General features: G+C 45.6%; 1 protein-coding gene and 1 pseudogene across 1 annotated transcript in view; both read right to left on the bottom strand.

Moving 5' to 3' along the window:
* Nucleotides 1–9,677: 9,677 nt before the first annotated feature.
* LOC147433975 (uncharacterized) overlaps nucleotides 9,678–23,149 on the bottom strand; it is a 56,943-nt gene continuing 43,471 nt past the window's right edge. The window contains exon 4 of the mRNA XM_086490604.1: nucleotides 9,678–10,360. The gene's annotated coding sequence lies outside the window, so the exon portion shown is untranslated. The remainder of the gene's footprint in view (nucleotides 10,361–23,149) is intronic.
* Nucleotides 11,681–12,882, bottom strand: LOC147433977 (uncharacterized; annotated as a pseudogene).

Below are 23,149 nucleotides of genomic sequence, written 5' to 3'. Positions count from 1 at the left end.
CCTCAACATGGCTCCAAACTCTAGAACCTAGGAGTATTATTATTAATGACCTTCAAACTCTAGCTTTTATAAAAAATCATTAGTGAGAAGATTCCCCTTGCCACCACTCCTCCATCATCTGCAGCGTATGCCCTGCGCCATATGCGCCTCGCTTGCACCTTGCCTACCCCCCCCGTCGCCCATCTCCTTTGATCTGCACGTCTCCTCCCCTGCACCTTGCCCACCTTCTCCATCCCCGCCTCTATGCGTTAAGACCTCCCCTTTGCCCCTCCAGGTTCAATTCACTGGCCTTTCAAAATTCATGGCTCCTTCCCAACATCATTGTCAGCATCGTTATTCTCATCACAATATTCAACAACATCATCGTCCCTTCTTCTAGCCCTTCTACCATGGGGAGTTATCACTTTAGCCCACGTAGAGAGAGAGAGAGAGAGAGAGAGAGAGTTGCCACTTGCATGCGAAAGAATTTTTTTTTGCTTTTGACGTTTTACCCTCATGCAAAGTGCAATCCTAAATTCGTACCTTTACTTTCACTCCAAGCTTGTGTTGGCATCTTGCTTAATTCTCTCTAATGAGCTATTTTCCAAAATGTGCACTACATACTCCATCCCAAATTTTTGTTGCCTCATTTGCTAAAACAGGAACAAGAGGGTACAAATTATTAGATTTTGCTATTTTAAGCAAGTATCGAAGGCCAGGTTGTTGTCAGATCTTAGAGAATTATCTCTCTTGTCCCAGCTTCTCGGAGATCGTGAAAGAAAATAGGGAATTGATTATCTCATTTGGGAAAAGAAAGGACCTTGGACAAATGGTATTGGGCCATCAAAGTTGTCTTGATAAGTTAAAGCTAGACCAAGTCCATGGCTCTGTTTTTGTTGTTCTTTGAAATCTCTCTTGTATGTTTGTGGTCTTGTGGATGCGTTGGCTTGGATTGTGAACAGGGATGGTCTTGTAATCTGTTGATATGTTTAATATAACATCACTCATTGTTGTGAGTTGTGCAAAAAAAAAAAAAGAAGTTTGTGACTCTTCTACATTGTTGATTAGCCACCAAGTTGTGCAAGCTAACATTTTTTGGGCATATTCTACTTCAAAACAAGATATCCAATTCTTGAAACCTTATGCTTTATTGTCTTTGTTAGATTCATCATGATGGAGTATGTACGCATGAAAGTAGAGACATTAGTACGAGTTTTTAAAACTTTGATATTTTAGGTTAATGAATAATTATATGCAAGTTTAATCTGCTAAGTCATATGGTAATAATCTTCTTAAAACACCTCACAAATGAGTAAATCAAGACTTGGATTTTTTTAATATAAATGCTCATATGAGCTTGAATTGCATTGATTGAGAAAAATATATCAAACCCTGACATATCCTTTATATAGGGGTCGTCCAATGTATACAAAGAGGTTAGAGCAATGGGCACGAAGCCCCAAGTTACTAGATGCGTACACCTCCCCTTACTTCATGATGCAAAACTTCCTTCAGCCTCCCTAGATACCCATGGATGTCATATCTTATTCTTTTGGACAAGTTGTTCCCTCCTACGCTTAAGAGAAACCAGCTAGAAGTTTACAACACTGATTCTACATGCAAAACTCAGTTCTTTTTTTGGAACATGTATTCGTTCCTAGAGACCCATATGACTTTCAAGGCAACAGCTCTAATAATACAAATTTCTCTCATCACATCTTCATTGACCAAGCATTTGGATCATAATGCTAGGTCTCTTTTAAAGAAGGGGATGCCTAGCTGAAAAAGATCCATTTGCACACTCTTCCAGTGAAGCTCCTAATTGCCAAAAATTCCCAAATGAGGTGGGATATGGTCTCAGCTTGTTGGTTACATCTAATGCACGTGCCATTGTTAAGTATGGAGCCTGATTTACCCCTTGCAATTTTTGTATTAACATTGTTATGTAATCGGACACTCAATTGTCGTGTTTTTCTAGCAACTTGTCATAATTATTTGGTGAATCTAGTAAAAAATAAATTATAGGTCACATTTATACCTTAGGTTAGTTATGAGGTGAAGAACATAGCCAAATTTTACTTTTGCCAAAATCAATACCAAATTAAGACTATGATGATAAGTTTTAAGATGAAAAAATCATAGAAATTTAGTGCACTTTTAATAAAATTTTCATGAATTGAATATAACTTCTCATCAAAATAAGATTTTGTATAGATTTCAAGGTGTACAGATCTCCTTTGGACCCCTTTACCATTGGCTCGTGTTGAGATAGATTTGTAAGCACTTGTCTATATTCTAACCCTTGTTCCCGTTTATTCTCCCACATTAAATGATCAGTTTAATATGAGAAAATCATTTGGGTAGGTTAGATATTAGATTTATGACATTACCTCTCTCTTGAAATCATAGTTGTCCTCGACTATGAGATAGAAGAGATAAAGCCTTAGTCATTAGCCAATGTTTCTTAGCGGGTAGAGGATCCCTTTTTACCCTACGACATCATTCCAAGATGGATGACTAATCCATTTGGTGCTTGGGAGACTTAGCTGCTGCAAGCATGTCTGCTCTTTAGTCCATTTGATTCTCGCAAGTAGAGTGACATATCTACTTGGTGTTTGAGAGACATTGTCATCACAAACATGATTCTAAGCATGCATACTACTTAAATTTGTACACAGTAAAAAGAGAATTGGTCTTATAAGACAAAAACATTGGTCATTTACAAGAAACATGTACATTTACTTACTCTAATGTAGCATTGTAAGCATTGACAAGGTTCATACTATCCTTAAGTTGTATTCCTTGCGTCCATCTAACATCTTCAAAAGGATAATTTTTGAACTTAATAAGATATCATCGGATAATCTTACCATGTCGTAGTACCTTCTCTTCATTCCAAACGATAGCTTTGGGTTGTAGCACCTCTTCTTGGTCTTCCATTTGGGGAGGGTCTTCAATAATTGGTTCACTTGGTGGCTCTCCTTTGTAAGGCTTAAGTAGGCTCACATGAAAAGCATTGTGTATGAGCCAATGGTTGGGCAGCTTGAGTTGATAATCCATCTCATTGATTGGCTTCAAGATTTGAAAAGCACCATAGTATCTTTTTGCTAGTACCCTTTAGCATAATACTTTTGATGGACCGTAGGATTTTTGCTCATCGTTTGCCTCAATCGAGCCTTGGGAAACTTAAGTAAGACCCAATCATTTTCTTTAAACATTAAAGCCCTTCTGTGCTTGTCAGCAACATACTTTTGCCTTTCTTGAGAGATGGATATAGCCTCCTTAATCTTTTGAAAAATTTCTTGTAGGTCACGACTATACTCATCAGCAGCGAAGATCTTCCCATGTACTTTAAGTAGCAAGGGACTTTTGGGTCTTTCCTCTATGATTTCAAAAGGTGCTTTTTTTGTAGAAGTATGGACAGTATTATTATACGCATACTCTACAAGGGGTAAGTACTTTTTCCATTGTTAGCGTTGATCTACTTCTGTAACATAAGTCTTTAGTAGATAGAGTATCGTAAGATTGGCTATCTCACTTTGGCCATCCGTTTGTGGATGATAGGCCGAAGAGAGATCCAATCTTGTACCTAGATTTTCAAACAGCCCTTTCCAAAAACCACTAGTCATTCTAGAATCTCTATCTGACACGATGGATGTTGGCAATCCATGGTGTTTGAAAATCGATGATATAAAGAGGGTTGCCATTTGGTGTGCCTTAATAGTCTTTTTGATAGGAATAAAGTGTGTTTGCTTCCTAAACATGTCAACTATATTCCATATTTTCGTATTCCCATGGATAGACTTAGGTAATCCAAAGAAAAAATCCATGGATATACTCTCCCATGGTGAATTAGGGATTGGAAATAGTTGGAGTAATCGAGGTTGCTTTCCTCTATTATACTTAGTCTTTTGGCATACCACACATTTTGAAACATACTCTTGTATGTCCACTTTCATGGTAGGCCAATAGAAGTACGTCTCTACTCCTCGAAGACTAGGTTGAATGCCTCTATGCCCCGCATAGGGAGGAGTATGGGATTCATACATGACTTTGTCACGAAGGGAGTGGGTAACACATAGGTTCTTCTTTCTTCCCCAATGCAAGAGCTAAAATTATGTCTTTAAAGTCGAGGTCAGTAGCATACTCATCTATCATAGAAGATAGATCATTGTGAGTTGCTATAGACACCGCATTAACTTTTGGTCGTTGTGAAAGTACATCGGCCACTTGATTGTGCTTACCAGCAATGTAAGAAATATGAAAATAAAATTGCAAAAGAAAATTTTCCCACCTCATTTGTTTGTCGAAAAGCTTGGTTTGCGTCACGAAGTACTTGAGACTTTGGTGGTCTGTTCATAAAATAAATCGAGTCCCTAATAGATAGTGCTTCCATGTATCTAGGGCATGTAGAACAACTAAAAGCTCTTTTTCGTATATGCCCAAGACTCGTTCATTAGTATTGAGCCTTCGGCTCTCATATGCTATGGCATGTCCTTCTTGAAGCAAGACTACTCCAAGGCAATCACCACAAGCATCACATTGGACCTCGGATAGCTTTGAGAGATCTGGAAGCATAAGGACTGGTTGGGAGGCAAGCTTCTCTTTGAGCTTGTCAAAAGCATTTTGCTTCTTAGCAATCCATGAGTACTTAACGTTCTTTTTGTTCAGTCATATAATGGTCCTGCTATTTGAGAGAATTTTCTATGGATCATGTAGATTCCTTGAGTTAGGCCATGCTTTTATTACCTCCAACTTTTATGGATCCATACGGATATCATCTTGAGAGATAATATGACCTAAGTATTGAATCTCTTGAAGGATAAATTCGCTTCTTTTGATTGATAAAAAGCTTGTTTTCCCTCAATGCTTGAAAATTCACATGAAGATGTTTCTTGTGTTGCTCCAAGGCTTCGAGTAAATGATGATATCATCAAAGAACACTCCAATGAACTTGCGGTAGGGTCTAAATATTTCTCCATTAAACGATTGAACGTGGTTGGTACATTAGTCAAGCCAAAAGGCATGATTAGATATTCATAAAGATCAAACGTTGTACGAAACGCGGTCTTTAGGATATCTTCATTCACTATCCTTATTTGATGATAGCCACTTTTAAGGTCAATCCTACTGAAGTAGGTAGAGGCTTGTAGCTTAGCAAACATTTCTTCTATCCGAGGTACGGGAAATGTGTTTTCGATAGTGATATTATTTAGTGCTCGATAGTCCACACACATGCGGTATGTACCATCTTTCTTTTGCACTAAAAGGACTGGAGAACAAAAGGGAGAGGTGCTAGTCCTCACCATCCCTTTGTCTACCAATTCTTGTACTTGCTTCATGATCTCCTCTTGTTGAGCTTGGGAAACTCGATAAGGAGGCTTGTTAGACAGTGAGCTTCTTGGTAGGAGCTCAATTCGATGGTCATCATCCCCTCGTTTTGAAGGTAAGTCCATAGGGATATTTATCAATGAACACATCTTGGAATCCATTTAGACAATTAGATAAGTGTGACTCTTCTTGATTACTACCATATACATTTAATGAAACATTAGGACCTTTTAGTAGGGACTCTTTGACAAAAATCAGGTACGTAGAAACTGAGCTTTTCATTGATTTATAAAAAACAGGAGGATTTACAAGTGGTATAGTACGATTAGACTCACTAGCATCTATATACGTGCTCTTTTCCCTATATATATAGATTCTCCTTTCAGGGAACTTCATGTTGGCAGCCATGCGGTTCAACCATGGTGCCCCTAGGATAACATCCTCATGTTGGAGAGGAGAGATGAAAAAATCTTCTTTGTCGACGTAGCTTTGGACATGAAGCCTCAACTTCCCAATCAAGGGAGTAACGGAGGCTTGTTGTCCCTTGAAAGCTGTATTGGCACTTACAGTATCTCTCATCTCGAAAGCTTGAATGTCCAACTTGGTGGCCAACTCCATTGATATGAAGTTGTGAGTAGAGCCAAGGTCAAACAAGATGGAGGCATCATGCTCCCTTACCTTTCCCCAAGCATAGGAGAGATAAGCAATGGCAACAAGGTAGGTGTAGCTAGGTGATCATCCACTTACCTTTGATATGAAGTTGTGAGTAGAGCCAAGGTCAAACAAGATGGAGGCATCATGCTCCCTTACCTTTCCCCAAGCATAGGAGAGATAAGCAATGGCAACAAGGTAGGTGTAGCTAGGTGATCAAACAAGATGGAGGCATCATGCTCCCTTACCTTTCCCCAAGCATAGGAGAGATAAGCAATGGCAACAAGGTAGGTGTAGCTAGGTGATCATCCACTTCATCCACACCTTGTCTACCATAGCTACTCGTGTCATCTCCAAAGCCCTCGATACTTAATTGCAGTATGCAGCAATAGTTTGAGGGGCTTGAGATTGTCACTCTCTTTTACAATGGCAAAGGCGGAAAAAATGCTTTCCCCTTGGCAAGGCAACCAATGAGTTGTCAATTGCCCCCTCCATCATCTTGCAAACATTACCTCCACTCTATGTATATCCAAGAGGCCATAGGAAACGAGTGAGCAAACCTTTTGCCTTCAGCCAAAACCCACCCATATAACGACGCTTCTCAAGTAAAGGGACGTTCTAATATTTATATTAAGTGATGTATATGTATATATAAGCTTTGGCTCGACCATGTATCATGACCCAGGATCACAAAGTAGACAAGTGTTTTCAAGGCTTCTCGCCGTTAGCCTCAACCAAATGATTGATGCTAGGAAAGGTGATGTTCTAGCACCAAGCACACTAATTGTTTCAAGAGATTGATGAAGCTTTTCTACACAACCGACACATGGACTGAACTAAAAAGCTCAGTGGCGACAAATTGGATCTTGAGCAGACTAGAAAAGAGGCAAAAGCTTATAAATGGGCTTTGCACATCATATGTCTAGGAGTTGAGAAGCAGTTTTGCATATCATATCACCAAGGTGGACCCCTGATGCTTCTAGATCTCTTTGAGAGAAGTGAGGTCCTTGTATTACAGCTTTTGAAATACTGCACGTTGTGGGTTTTTTTGGGGGCTCTGTTTGTTCCACATTTTCTTATTTGTATTTCTATTGTGTTTTCCATTAATTTCATCTCATAAAGATTGGAAGGGGCTTAGGGGGGTCACCTACAAGGAATAATCTGCATGTATGTTCAAAGGGTATTCAAACCACTCATGTACTCACATCCTATGAGGTAATAAATGGCCCCTTTCTCTTAAGAAACTCAAGGGTTTTTTCCCCTCAAAATAAAATTTAAAATCTTTTTTGTGAATGGAGTTAATACAAGGAATAAAGCTCAGTTGTGCCATAACATAGTCCACTGTACTAGCCCCATGTTTGTGTGGAAAGCATGTGAAATCGGCTGCTCCAAGAAATCGTTGTAATCCATTAAGTATGGCTAACCCATGTGTAGTCGTCATCTCCGTCATACTCCGTTTGCTCTCTGTCATGTGAGCATCTGTCAAGCCCCAACTCACCCACATCCAGCTCTCTAAGCATCTCATTTGAAGTATCATAGAAGACTGAGTTGCCCGTTCGTTCATTGAAGTCCCCTAGGAGAATGATATCACCATCCCAAGAAAACTCCCATATACCATCATCTAGTATAGAGAAAGGCGACTTGTCCTTTGGATGCATCATATACTGACGTACTGGGGGAAGTAACATATGGCTGTATAGAAATCGGCCTATGTCAACTCTCAACCTCACCCACGTGTATCTAGCATGATCATATCTCCGTACAATATGTAGTAGTTGTTGTAACTCCTTTCTAAATAGCATTGCTACTCCTCCTAAACCTCTACTCCCATGCTCAGATCTTGCAACTCTCTTGTGGGCTGTCTCCCATCTTTATCCCACCACATGAGGCATAAGCTGTCTAGGGGCCTAGTGAGTCTCTAAGAAGAAAACAATGTCTCTGTCTCTAAAACTTTCCTCAAAGGCACCAACATCCAACCTCATAGATCCATTACGATTCCAAATAGCCATCTTCAGTGTGGTCCCATAGGTCTCACACCGTCATGTAGAGCGCTGATCTACAATCACCACCCGACCAACTCTATAAAAGGCCATCTTTCCTTCTCCCTTATCGCCGTAATGTCTATCATTACCTCTCTCATATGCGCAAGCTGTGAGAGAGTGAGATTATCACCGAGGAAAATACCTGTTTTCTTGAGAGTAGGCCTCTTTCTCAAAAATTCATTCTTCTCTTCCAAGGAGGGGAAGCGTAGTATGAGAGCTCTCCCTTTTGAAGATTCTCCCGGGCCATCACTCTTCTTGCCCACTTTGTGTGCCTTTGTGTGTGAAGGATTATCCACCCCAATCATGGATGTGAGGCTTGTGACCTCTTTTTCCACATTGTTTATGTCCTTGAGGCCGGTTACTCTCACATGTAGAGCCCGAATCCTCCTCCTTTGTTCCTCTTTGAGGGTCATGTTAATAAGAGTGGATGTACAAGGAGCTTCCTTACCTTTCCTTTTCTTGGCGACCTCAATTCATTTTTCGGCCTCCTCTACTTTCTTTTGTGTTGCAGAGATGACCGCGGCCTATGACTTCTTCTCCTCACCTTCCTTGATAACCCGTATTTCTTCTCTCATGGTATTCAATTATTCCATTATGGATGACTGAATTTCACCTTCTTCGAGCCGCCCACTTTTTGCTTGTAGATTTCGGATGATGGAATCTTGGATGACTACTTTCTCCTCGAACGAAGCAATCCTCCTACACATGCCATCTCTTTCTTCAGTCTTTGAAGAATAGTGCTCCTCTCCTTCCTCCACTCTTCCACTTCGTTTCTCCTTTCTCTCATTTCCTTCTCCATTGCCGACATCCTCTTCCATGTCCGCATGAAATAGGCTTTGTGGGCGGTCGACGAAAGATTCATATTCTTACACATGGGGGAAGCCGTTGGCACTTCTCCGATGCTTTCCATGAGAGAGAGAGAGAGAGAGAGAGAGAGAGAGAGAGAGAGAGAGAGTAAAACAACAAAATAACAAAAAACCCTTAAAAAATAGCAAGAAACGCTTGTGAAACCTTGAAAAACAGTAAAACACAAATATAAAACCCTAAAAAATTGCAAAAAACAATGACGAAACCCTAAAAAATAGCAAGAGACGAGGACGAAACCCTTAAAACAAGAAAACAGTGACGAAACACTAAAAAACAGCAAAAAAACAATTTCAAACCCATTAAAAAAAAAAAAAGTGACAAAACCCTAAAAACAGCCAAAAAGCAATTTTACAACCTTAAAAACAACAAAGAAGAAGTGATTAAACCCTAAAAATAGTGAGAGACCCATGAGAGAGAGAGAGAGAGAGAGAGAGAGAGAGACGACTTTCGATCACGCAACATTGGTCCTTTGGGTGGAACCAAAGGCATGGGACCACGAGGTGGAGTGTTTTGACCCCCAAAAGGTCACCTATGAGATAAAAATTTACACTTTGAAAAACCTGCTAGTTTATTATTCTTGTTATAATTATAATTTTCAAAAAGATCTGTAATTTTTTTTTAAAACCTATAAACTTTTTGAAGCTCAAAATTTCCACTTTGCATACAAAAGAGTTATTTGGGAACACTGCCATGTAGATGGGAAAAGCAGACATAGGGTTGAGTACAGTAGTGAACCCTTGTGCTCAAATAGAGTCTAGGCTCCCCATATGGCTGAAAGACGAGGTGAAATCTCATATTGACCTCCGAAACGCAAGAAAGAAAGTCATATTAATGCCCTATTGAGGCTGATGTCAAATACATATTTGTCATTACATTGCCATAAGTGGGTTAAAAAAGATAAGTACAAATTGCTTCAAATGAAAGTGCTCTCCACAAGGATGAACTACATATTACAAAATGATACATATTGAGACACAAGGAAAAGTGATTATGCTTTTGCACTTGAGAGTGTTAAGTAATATGCATAAAGGAGAAACCTTACAAGCCTGGTTTTATTTATTCTTGAAAAGGGCTTGTAATAAAGTGGCTCCAAATTTCTATTCATAACCTTCCACATGCCCATCATCTGTTGGTCCCTGCTCTATCCAATAAAAGCTTTGAAGCTCAAATTAGCCTTGAAAAGACAAATGGGAGGTCACTAAAGCTGTCAATGTTTGGTAGAATAGAGTCTACATGAAATTTGAGCACCTAATTTATTGACAGACCTGTCTTGACTGGTATTGGTACCACCGGCCCCTTTGTGAATCCACTAAGAGCTAATCTCTTGTTGACCTTAGTGATACAACACTACCCAGCCACAAGAAAACAGCCTTGCTGTAATCTTGCTTTCGTCAAACAACCATCTACTTGAACTTTCTAAAGAGGATCTTCCATGCGACAGCAATCATATGCCATTTGTTTGAGAAATCTACTCTCGCCGCCACCAAACTCTGCACTCAGATATGAAAAAGATGTTAAGTGCTTGCTTATTTTCTCAACTTCAAAAATAATAATAAGACCCTTGCTGAACTAGATACGAGTCAAAGACACATAAATTCGAATACTTCAACGCAAGAATGAAAGCTAGCATGTAAATTTTGAGTAAAAAATCACCTAAAACCAGTAAAAATTAACCAAATTCAAGCCAGATCATTCTACTTTAAGAAAAAAAAGTTTCTTATCGGCTATTGCAGCTCTCATCTTTTCTGTAACAAAAGTCATTCAACCAGATTCAAGGGGACTGGTTTGCTCATTAGTTGCCCTGCCATTACAATGAGCCAAAAATAACATCCTTGTCGTTAATTGCCCTGCCATTACAATGAGCCAAAAATAACATCCTTGTCGTTAATTGACCCTTCACGGCTATAACAGATAACTCCATCATGATTTTAAGTTGATTAAAATGACTTGGCATTTATTCTACAAATGGTGAGGGGTAATTGGTTTGGGCATAGCATACATAATCCACAAGGTGGCAGGACTTGCATCTAAGTAACACATCACAAACAAAAAAAGAGGAATGCAAAAATATACAATTTTATGCCATTCATGTAAAATGTGTTGCTCCGACTGTTGGTAACCTTCACAAGCTTGCTCAACCTATAGTAACTTGAGTAAAAACCAGAGTAGCAGTCATAACTGAAAAAGAAAACCCTAGCTTGCATTACATTTCAAATGAATAGTACAAAGGTGCCTTTATAGGCAGAAATGAAATGTAATATTAACATCTTCAAAAGGCCAAAATGACCTATGAGACCAAAAGGTTACATGTGGTGAATCTAATACCAGGTCTGGGTACAAAAAGTACAAAGAACTGAAAAGAAAATAGTGGGTAGGGGTGGGGTGAAAGTTGATACAAAGGGAATACAAAGGGTGAGCTGATACAATGGAGCTCTCTGACAGTAGAGGCATTATATACATATACATCAGTATCCAAAAGGCTATAGAGGTTCAATGTCCTCCAAGGTAAGCACTCTATCGGGATGGCTCCTATGTCGCGCCAGTATGGTATGGATCCTTTGTCGCAATCTGCGTCGATGTTGAGAGGGTCCCCTCATCCGTGGGCGACGGGATCGCCCCAACTCTATCGCCCGATCAAGCAGTATGCCTTTGGTGCCTCTGGTGCTGCTATGCTATGGGGGCAGAGAGAGAGAGAGAGAGAGAGAGAGAGAGAGAGAGAGAGAGAGAGAGAGAGAGATATTTCATTATTGTCCTCGGAGGTCAAATATTGACCTATGGGACCAAGAAAACATACATAGCTGGACCTCTTACTAGAGGAGTACATGGAGAATCATGACTGATGTGGATACAACATAATTGTGACATATTTCACTTAGGGGAGGGAGAAGGGGAAGGTGTCTTGGGAGTTTTCGGAGCCCAAAATTCCTCAATGATGGCCTTGCCACCTCGATAGACGGCCCATTTACCGGTTGCTAGTGCTTCTCCAACCTTTTGGAGTTCTTGCTTCTTGACTTTGAGTTGGGCGGGGGTCAAGGCCTCACTTATCCATACTTTGGTGCCCTTGAGAAGTCGTGCTTGTTGCCTCTTTAGTCTTGAAGACCAAGATGCCTTGGTTGGTGCGGTTGTCATGGTGAAACTTCTCAATCGTGTTGGGGTCGAGCTCTGTTGGGTGAATGGCTTGGTTGAGCTTGACTAGTAACGAGGTGTAGTCGTCGTTCTCTCCCCACCAAGTAGAGGGCAAGCCATCGATGCGGATGGAGAGTGCTAGTCCTTCACGTCGACGACGTTCTTGCATGCACTTTTCTACCTTGGAGGAGACGGCGACGGTTGCTTCATGAACTTGAGTGGTAAGGTTGGCCACCCTTGTGGTGAGGGTGTGCTCGACTTCCTTTGCCTTGGCGAGAAGGTGGTCGTTATCAGCTTGCTTTCGCCAAGTAGAAGAGAGACGCGTTTCAAGGGCTGCAAGACGTTCCTTGAGTTCCGCGTTCTCATCCTTGAGCTCTCGAACTTGAGCATGGAGACAATCCATTGGATTCACCCATGGGGTGGGCACGAAAAGCCGTGTCTGCTTAAACGGGGAGAGAGAGCCGCTGCATTGTATCGCAACTTGGAGAAGCCCAAGAAATGCCTTGTACTTTTTAGGTTGAGAGAGACGACACCGGTTGCTTGCTTGAGGGGTGGGCCGAACTTGGAACCTCCGGCTTTCCCGTGAGAAGAGCCTCTCGTTTTCTTATTAGTGACTAGGTGTCGAGCTTGATAGGGCAGGGGCATCGAGGTCGGTGGCTAGAGTAGCAACACAAACCAGCACCGTCCCTGCTCAGCTTGTTGTGGGAAAGGGGAGCATAGCCTGGCTCGTAATAGAAGCACCGCAGTAGCAGCGTAGAGGCGGGCTGGGCTCGAGGTCGCAGCAGCAGAAGCACCGCAGTAACACCACAACAGGAGCACAGTGGAGGGGTGTGGCTTGCGAGAAGGGGGGTGGGGGCGGAGCTGTTGGTGTTGAGGGTACTCCCATAGGGCACCCCAAGGAGGCCGAGAAGAAGCCGAGTCCGAGAGAGAGAGAGAGAGAGAGAGAGAGAGAGAGAGAGAGAGAGAGAGAGAGAGAGAGAGAGAGAGATGAAATGAAATGTTATATTAACGTCTTCAAAAGGCCAAAGTGACCTATGAGACCAAAAAGTTACAATGTGGTGGATCTGATACAAAGTCAGAGTAACAAAATGACAAAATGACAAAACAAATATACTATGGAATCCTTGACTGCTAGGTGTGAACGGGGGAGAGCAGCTAGCTGGGGTAGGTAAATCACAAGAGATCCAGCATCGGTCGCTGGCAGATCTCATCAATCTCCTCCATGGTCAGTAGTCTGACCGGGCGTCGTGCATGTCGGGCCAAAGTGATCCGAAGCCTCTGATGCAGCCTTCGTTGATACTGTGTAGTCCTCCGCAGTCGTGGGTGTCTGGATCTCCCCAGCTCGGTCGCCTGGTCGATCAGTGTGCCTCTGGTGTGAGGCGACACGCTCTGCTGTGGTAGTGGCTCCTCCGGGTGTCCAGTGTCTGCTCTAAAGAAGTCTGTGATGTGTCTCTGAGACTGGCTAGCCTCTCCTCTCATCAAGCTCTCTCTGTGTCGGCGCAGCTCGAGTAGAAACAAACCCAAGCATCTCTGATCCTCGTACTGCATGACTCTGGAGAGTGGTCCAAAGCCTTCTCTGAACAAGCAGTGGAAGCGGCCTCGTATCTCGTAGTAGACAGGGCAGTGGCATGTGTAGTGCAACTCTGTCTCTGGCTCCATGACACACAGGGGGCATGTTCTGGCCTCTGCTGGTACTCCATTGTATCTCCCAGTCTCGATCCGCAGTTGGTGTGAAGATGTGTGTATCTGGCCAATAGCACATCGTATCCCATGAGACAAGTGAGTGTCCATGTATCTGGGCCTCGCCACAAAACCGTCCTCTGTAAGCTGGAGAAGATGCTCTCTGTAGAAAGCCATCTTCGTGCCCAACTCCTGCGCTGGTTGTATCCATGTCTTCCTGATGTCTAGCTGAGCCAGGTCTTGTCGGATGAGCTTGGTGATCTCGGACTGTGTAAGAGACAGAGAGGGTGCCTCTAATGAGTACTGGAAGGGGGGCAATCTGTCTATGCTGAATCCATGCGCCTGAAACCATGATGTCATTTCACCATACCAGCATGCTGTATCTCCCTGCATGGCTAAATGTCGAGAGGACTCAAGTGCAAGGCGGTCATATCTGTCTCTGGGAAGCTCCCACATGCGGTGTATGAAGGAGACAAATTTGGTAAGCGCCTCAACTACTAGTGGGGGGGCAGCAAGCTCTGCTCGGATAATGGCACGTGGTACTGAAGCCTTGGCTCTAATGAGCCGTGAGATCATAGAGACCAAAGGCTTCTCCATGTCCCCCCACCATAGTAACAGGGAATGGCCGCTTTCAGGTCTCCGTTCCCCGTTCCCGTTCCAAGTTCCCGTTCCGAATCCCCGTTCCGTGTTTCAAATGTGAGTACCCGTAACAGGGAATGGCATTTTGTTCCGTGTTCCCATTCCCCGTTCCCGTTCCGGTTTCCCGTTCCTGGTAACTATGCCCCCCACCCATCAGTGCGACCTGTCCTCCCGTGATGATCCAATGAAGGCCCCCATATCTCAGCTCCATAGAGCAATGCAGACGCCACTAAAGTATCAAATAGCCAGAGCTTCGTCCGAGGCTCTTGAAACTGAACCTGTGAACACATCCTCTCCAATCTGCCCAATGCTACATGGGCTCTGGTCAATCTAGTGTCTACTGCTCTCCTCAGTGAAAATGCTGGTCCACTAAAAACCACTCCAAGGTAAGTGTAAGCATCTGTATACTACACCGTCTCCTGGCCGTATGTGAATGCGGGCGCTGACCTCCTGATCCACTGTGGGGTAGTCTCTACTGCTCTACTCAGTGAAAATGCTGGTCCACTAAAAACCACTCCAAGGTAAGTGTAAGCATCTGTGTACTCCACCGTCTCCTGGCCGTATGTGAATGCGGGCGCTGACCTCCTCATCCATTGTGGGGTGGTATTAAATACCATGACCTTGGTTTTACCAAGGTTGACAGACAAACCACTTTCGTGGGCAAATCTATGTAGAGCATCCAAGTGACGTTGCATCCCCTCTGGAGAGTCGGACATCAACACAATATCATCAGCATAGAGCAATAGTGGAATCCCTGTCCCTGCGAGCTGTGCACCTCTATCACCATCTCTCTCAATGTAGTCAGCAACCTCATCCACATACATACCAAATAGAGTAGGAGAGAGCGGGCAGCCTTGCTTCACACCAATAGTGGAGTGAACCGGTGCGGACAAGCCCTCTGGGGTGCGTACATGCCCCACTACTGACTTGTACAATGCCATGATCCCCCAAATGAGCTCTGTGGGTACTCCCATCTCCTGTAATCTGCGCATCAATCTAGCTCTGGGTACTGTGTCAAATGCTTTGCGGAAGTCCACAAAGCTACAATAGATCCGTCTCCCATGAGATCTGCCCTCCTCAATGATGGCTCTGAGTGTCAAGATATGGTCAAGAGTAGAAAAGCCTCTCCTGAAACCTGCCTGCCCAACTGCACGTATCCCTTCCCTCTCTGCCCATCTACTCAGCTGCTGCTCAAGAATGGATGCGTACAATCGTGCCAATGTGTGTCCAATCATGATAGTGCGATAATTCCCAGGCTCCATAGGGTCTCTTGACTTGAAGATGGGTACAATTGTAGAAAGGCTCCAAGTATCAGGTAAGCCCTCACACATGGCACGATTAAACATAACTGCTAGAAGCTCTGCTAGTAGATCTCTGGCATGTATGAAATGCTCAGCCACTAAGCCATCATGATCATATGCTCTCCCAGTCCTCATCCTGTTAATGGCCTTCCTCACCATCTCAACGGTGAAAAAAACAAAAGAACATGTGTGTGGGCATGGATCGGGGGGGTCGGGGAGGGGCGGCTGTCCAGAAACTGTGTACACAGAGAGAGAGAGAGAGAGAGAGAGAGAGAGAGAGAGAGAGAGAGAGAGAGAGAGAGAGAGAGAGAGAGAAAGAAAGAAAGAAAGAAAGATTTTTAACGTCTATGTCAGGCCGAAATCGGCCTATGAGACAAATCAAATGTACATTGTGTGTATGTCATCCGTCTATCGGAAAGACAAATGAAAAATGAATGAAACAAAATTGATACAAAACTGGGCTGAATGTAGGTAGTGGAGTATCTGAGGAGGGATGGAGCTCTATCTCTAGGGGTATATGCATGTCTGTATGCTCAAGGTAGTACAATCATGAGAATGCATCAAGCTATCTAGCTCCATCCTGTACTAATGGGGGGGTGTAAGATGTGGTACATGGGTGGGTCTGGTGCCAAGGCTACCCGGATGAAAGCTGTCGGGTCAGCCCTCATCTGAGCCACTCGCTCCTCAGTGGCACGGCGCTCCCGGGCTCGGATCTCCTCGATCTGTCGGTGGTGGGAGCTCGTGCCCCTGTAGCCTGTGACTCGTGGTCGACGTCTAGCTCGGTTCACCTCCGCCTGTGGGAGTGTCACTCCCCTCTGAGTGTCTGGTGAGGGGGCGGCGGAAATCCTCTGAAAGAAGTCTGTGAGCTGCGACTGTCTCCCCTCTGTCTGTGTAGCTGTGTGTGGCTGTAGTAGTGTGTCCCGATGGCTCTGTATCTCTAGTAAGAAACGTCCGAGCTGTCTCTGATCTCGAGATTCCATGATCTCTCGGAGAGTGGGCTGTCCTCTAAATAGGGCCTCATACCTGCCTCTGATCTCAGTGTATGCTCTGCATCTACATACAAAGTGCTCCTCACTCTCCACCTCCTCTGTGCAGGCTCTGCAGATTCGCTCCCCCCTGGGAACACCAGTATGTCTCCCGATCTCAATCTCTAGCTTGTGTGAAGCCACTCTCAGCTGACCAATCGCCACCCGTGAGCTATGTGGCATATATGTGTCCATGTAGCGTGGTCTCTGTATGAACCCCCCAGACAATATGGTGAGAAACTGGTCGCTGTAATCTGACATCCTCGTCCCCAAGCTAGGTGCCTCCCAGACTCTCCTAGTGTATAGCTGCCACAGATCCTGTCTCAATACCAAGTTCCTCTCACTGCGAGAGAGGTGAACATATGGTGAGTGGGGGTCGTACTGGAATGGTGGTAGGCTCTCCATGTCAAGACCGTGTCCCTCAAACCATGCTCTGACCTGTGAGTACCATGCTCTCTCATGCCCACTCTCTGATAGCTGTATAGCTGCCTCAAATGCTCTACGGGTAAGTCTGTCAGGAGGTAGCTCTCTCATCCTCTGGATGAAGCAAACTGTCTGGAATAGTGCCTCTACAACCATAGGTGGTGTGGCGAGCTCGGCTCTAATAATGTCGTGTGGCACTGTCTTCTTGCTGCGGAGCAAGCGTGAGATCATATGTACCTGTGGTCTCTCAAGTTGTGTCCACTGGTCAGCTGTCAATCCTGGTGCCCATACTGCCGCCGAGTACATCAAGGCCGGGGTGACTAAGGTGTCGAAAAGCCACCCCTTCGTGCGGGGCTCCTGAAAGTGTGCCTGGTGGCACCTCCGCTCTAGCATGGCCAGAGCTGCATATCCTCGGGTGAGCCTGTCAACAGCAGCCTGCCTCATAGTGAAGGGTCCTGGTAGGCTGGTGAATGTGATGCCAAGGTAGACATAGGAGGTGACTACATCAACCTGTCCTCCTGCTGCTGTGAAGGTGGCGGCGCTCCTCACTGCACTGGATGTGTGAAAGATCATAACCTTGGTTTTGCCAAGGTTCACAGTCAACCCCCTGTGTGTGCTGAATTCGTCCAAGGCCTCAAGATGGCGTTGCAAGCCCTCGGGTGACTCTGAAATCAACACAATATCATCAGCATATAACATGATGTGGACCGGGGTACCTGCCAAGTCGCTCCCCTCTCCCCCTGCTCGCAGTATGTAGTCGGAGATCTCGTCGATGTATAGCCCAAAGAGTGTCGGGGAGAGTGGGCATCCTTGCTTAACACCAATGGTGCTAGCAATGGTCTCTGAAAAACCGCCTGGGCAACGAACCCGACCCGTCACCCTCTCATATAGAGCATATATGGCCCAAATCATCTCTGTTGGTACCCCAATGCTGTGAAGGCGCTGGAAGAGTCTCTCGCGTGGGACTGTGTCAAAGGCCTTGCGGAAGTCCACAAAGCAGCAGTAAAGCCTCTTCTTCCGCGCCTTTGCCCCATCAATGAGGCAGCGCAGAACGAAGATGTGGTCAATGGTGGAGAAAGCTCGTTTGAAACCTGCTTGGCCTGGAGCTCGTAAACCCTCGATCTCTGCGTAGCAGCTGAGCTGTGCCTCAAGTACTGCTCCATATAGCTTGGCCATCGTGTGGCCAATCATGATAGTCCTGTAGTTCCCTGGGTCCAGGGTGTCGCCAGATTTGTGGATAGGCACTATGGTGTGCTGTGTCCACTCCTCTGGGAAGCCCTCCCCTATAGCCCGGTTGAAGACATGTGCAATCAACGGGGCGATAGTGGAGGCCGCATAAATGATGTGCTCACTCTGTAATCCAGTATGGTCAGCTGATCGTCTGTGCTGCATGCGGCGTATGGCCCTCTCTACCATCTCTGCTGTAAAGAAGGAGGAGCACGTGGGACGAGGCTCGTGTGGTTGTGGAATAGGAGGCTGCCCTGGCACTTCATAAAGTCGCTCTGCATAATCATGCCATATCTGTGGATCCTCAATAGCTGTAGTCGGACGTGGCTCGCGCAGGGTGCGCCATGCCGTCGCGCTATCCATGCTCATGAATAGGCGGTATAGCTCAAGCTCCTGTGCCTCTTCGAATGCTCGCCGCTTTTGGCGTGTCAGCGTCTTCATATGCCGTCTGGCCTCTCTCTCTGTGATCTCTCCTAGGGCTCGCCGTGCATGGAGGCGTCGGTATAGCTCTCTGCACTCATCATCATACCAGCGGTTCTGAGGCATAGCCCCGGGGGGGGGAGTGCGTCCTGTGTGAGTGGTGTGTGGAAAAGAGCTAATAGCTGAAGTGTGGAGAACGGAAGAGATATGTGATGTGAGAACTGAGAGTGGTGTGGATGGGTGGAGGAGACATAGGCCATGTTCGACCTTGGCTGAGTAAATAGAGGCTAACTCATGTGTGAAATGGATGGTGGTGTGTGGAGTGCGTGTTGTGGAGTTGTGTGTGATGGTATCTCCGGTGATGGAGAAAGAGAGGTATGTGTGGTCGGCTCCGATGGGTATGGGTGGAATGGTGAAGGATGTGATAAGGTGTGTAGCCTCCCTGGGTCCCAGAATATAGTCGACTGTACTCCCCCCTCCTTCTGCAACTCCATGTGGCATACAAGTCAGGCCCCCTGAGGTGGGCCACTGGACCATTCCGTTATAAATAACGAGACGGTGCTGGGAGCCAAGTCGAAGTAGATGTCGTCCGTAAGCTGTGACTGGAGCTCTGTCTGCTGTGTCTCTCATAGTAGCCTCCTCATCTAGAGTGTGTAGTGTCTCTGGGTCCTCATGGTCATATGTCTCACACTGCTCACTGCGTGTACGAGCATTGAAGTCTCCCATAAGGAAGACTTCACCCAGTGTGGAGTACTCCATAATCTCCTCCGTGAGGCATGCGTACGGTGACTCCTGCTCAATAGGGGCGAATCTGGAGCCTGTGGGAGCAAAATAGCAAAGGGCAATGTAGACGATCCTGTCTCGTGAGAGCTCGAGGCGAATCCACATGTAGCGGGCCTGTGGGTCCCGGGCAACAATCTGTAGTCTGCTGTGAAGCCCCTGTCTAAAGAGTATGGCCACTCCTCCTAAGCCGCGAGTGGTGTGCTGGCGCATACATCCTCGATGTAGAGACTCCCACTGAAATCCATGTATCCGTGGTAACCCTCTCTCCGGGCTCTCGTGTGTCTCTGTAAGTAGAATGATGTCTCGACCTCTCATCACCTCCTCAAGTCTCTCTGGGTGTGTCCATAGGTCTCCATTGCAATTCCAAACCGTGACATGAATCTCCTCGTGTGTCCCACAGGCCGCGAGTCCCTATGCGATGGTCTTGCCATCAATGATAACCCTACCATCCCGATATACTGCCTTCTTCCCTTCTTTGCGGGCTTGGTGGACTCGAGGCATGCACGCGCGACGGTGATCTTGTTGCATCTTTGTGAGGTCATCAGCAAGATAAATCGGGGGGCCGTCTATCCCTCTCAAGATGACCCTCTTTCGGAGGAAGGAAGTTTGAGACTCCTCGGAGGCGAATTGGAGGATGAGAGCTCTTTTCTTTGGATCTTTGCCGGCTCTCCAAACTTTGGAGAAAGGGATCTCTTCTTCCTTGTATCCCACTTTCTTGCATAGAGCTTTCCCATCGCTTTCGGGTGTAGACCCTTCTTCTTCTTTGATGCCGGTCACTCGCACATTGAGACGGCGAGCTTGTCGCATCTTCTCCTCTTCGATGGTTGTGTGTACGATGAGTACCTCATCTTTTTGGGCTTCCTCTCTTGCTACCTTCTTGATGTTCTTTTTGACTACTTCGACCCATCCTTCTTTGGTGGCCTCTAATTTGTCCTCAATGCTTGCGGTGAGGGCTTTGGTGATCTCCTCCTTGAGGGCTTCCTTAGCCTCCCCTTTAATCTCTCCTTCCTCGGGGGTGAGGGATGTGAGGGAAGCATGAAGGAGATCGATTTGTGCCTTCATCTCTTCTTGCTCTTTCCTCCATCTCTCCCTCTCCTTCTCGTTCTCCCGTTCCCTTCTCTCCTTCTCCTCTTTGAGATTTTGGATTTCCGCTCTCATGTCCTCCTTCTCTTCGTTCCATAGCTTGATGAAGTTGGCTTTCTCCTCCTTCCATATTTCTCTCTCCATCCGCCATTCCTTCATGTCCTTCTCCAATTGTGCAAGCCTCTTATTCGTGAGCATGAAGGACGTTGTCTTCTTTGTCGGTGTCGGCGTCTTGATGATGGGGGAAGACATGGTTGGCTTCGTAGCTACCCTCTCTTCATATTGTGAAGAAGAGGGGAAGAGAACACTCAGCTTGTGTGTATGCAGGGGGCAGCGGGCAGGGGATGGGGATGGGGTGTGTGTTTTCAGTGATGGGCTGGTCGTCTTGACGTGCAGGGAGCAGCGCAGCGCGCAGGAGGGAGCAGCACACAGGGGTGGGGCAGCGTGCAGGGATGGGGCAGCGCGCAGGGGAGGGGGGGGGGGGGGGGGAGGCAGCGCGCAGGAGGGGGCCACGCGCAGGGAGCAGCGCGCAGTGCGCAGCGCGCAGGGGAGGCAGCGCGCAGGAGGGAGCCACGCAGGGGAGGCAGCGCGCAGGGTGAGGCAGCGCAGGAGAGAGAGAGAGAGAGAGAGAGTGTGTGGCTAGGATCCTTCAGTACCGTCGCCGAGCTACTTCAATGTTCTTTGTCTCCGTACAAGAAGAATCGACTGAAGCTCTGAAACCAATGTAACTAGCAAGCCACTGATGAGACTATTAATCCACTCTACAATTGTACAACCATGCACTAATTTTCCAAAAGTGTCACAAGGCGGGCACTACGTGCCAATAGGAAAGAACAAACTGAAGAGATTTTTAGCACTTCAATAACAACTGAACCGAAAGAGAGAGAGAGAGCACACGCGACACGGAGTAGCGGAATTCCACCCAAAGAGTATTGGCCCCAAAGCTTGGCGCTCCTTTCCATATTTCTTTTTATTACTTGAACTCTGTACAATGACGGTACTCGCGCTTTGCACCTTCTCATTGAAGCGTGCCAAAGACTGAGCCCTCTACACTTACTTAAAGGCCCTTGGCCTGAAAAGCAATTACAGTGAAAAGCTTCAAACTCAAAAGCAACTAGTCAAAGAGTGCCAAAAGTTGCCAGCACGTTTTGCGGAAATCCGTACAGTTGCCACGTCATCAGTGTAAAACGCGGAAATCAGTACAACTACCACGTCAACACTGTCAGCGGAAATTGTGGAAATCCGTACAACTGCCACGTCAGCATGCTAGCGTGAAATCCGGGATTCCGTACAGCTTTGCCACGTCATTAGCTCCCCACGCAATTCTTCTTCTGCTTCTTCTAGGGTTTAGGCCCCTCAACCGGGATCTACAAGTCGGCTCCGTTCTTCAGTGGCTTGACATGTCAGCAATTTGTGACATCCCCCCTTCTTGAAAGAAAGTAACCGTCCGCGATTATAGCATATCTACAAAACAACTCAAGTTAGTAAAAATATTCCGAGGGACAATCAATTTGCTCTTTTTGTTGGCTTCTCCTTTCGGCGCTTTTGATCAACAAGTTGGCTTCTCCTTTCGTCTCGATTGGAACTCTTGATATTCTGGCATAGTAAAATTAGCCATCACACCCAGACCGCACTAATCTTCCATGGGTGTCTTGATGCACTAAAATTACATACCCAAGCAATTAGGAATATTCAGTGGTTGGCACATCGCAATCCAACACAAATGCTCACATATGCATGTTACAAGACATAGAAACATAAACTCGCCAATGAACACTCTTCCCGCATAACCTAATAAGGTCCGGCCGGGAGATATTCAACGACTTCCTCATCACTCCTCCCGCATAACCTAAAAAGGTCCGGGCCGAGAGATATAGAGGCCTTTTACAACCAAACGTTCCCCAGACCGCAACCTGCATCGTTTGGAGGTGCTGAGAGTAACCTGTTAGGTGCAGCGGAATGAATGTTGTATTTTTCTCAAGATTAGTGATCGTTATTGCTCAAGGTTCCTTTTAGTTCTTAGGGAAAGAGAGAGCTTTCCGTCTTATGGAGAGTGCTATGATCACGAACAAAGTGAGTGGATATTGTGCGTGCAAGTGAATGAGACTGAGAGAAGGAGAGAGAAGAGATACGACACCGAGAGGTTGTAAAACCCTCCTCCGAAGGCCCCACTCTCGTCGGCGAGAGTGGTCTACTTTGATTGCACAAAGGTGTACAATGCGTATGCAATGGACTGATGCAACTTGGACTATGCCGACGACGACGACGGTGGTGACGACGATGACTTGATGGCTGAAATCTGTGGTCTTCTAACTGCTGTTTTCAGGACTGTTTTGGTGGCTGAAAATGACTGTTTTGGCTGCGTTTTCTAGGGCTAAAGATGGGGATCTTCTGCAACCAATGGGGACTGAATCTGCTAATGACTGTTTCGAACTGCTGAATTTCTGTGTTTTATCACTGCTGAAGCTGCGTTTCCATGTGGCTGAAAAACGCTAGTGGATGGTGCTAAAAAAATGCTGATCTGCAGCAGTCCCTAGCGTTAGTAAAAACGCTGATTTGGGGCAGATCGTTG

This window comes from Adiantum capillus-veneris, chromosome 19 (genome assembly GCF_014529385.1).
Source record: "Adiantum capillus-veneris isolate H3 chromosome 19, ASM1452938v2, whole genome shotgun sequence".
NCBI classification, from domain to species: domain Eukaryota; kingdom Viridiplantae; phylum Streptophyta; class Polypodiopsida; order Polypodiales; family Pteridaceae; genus Adiantum; species Adiantum capillus-veneris.
Note: the sequence above shows the minus strand (reverse complement) of the source record. Positions and strands in the feature narration are given on the sequence as shown.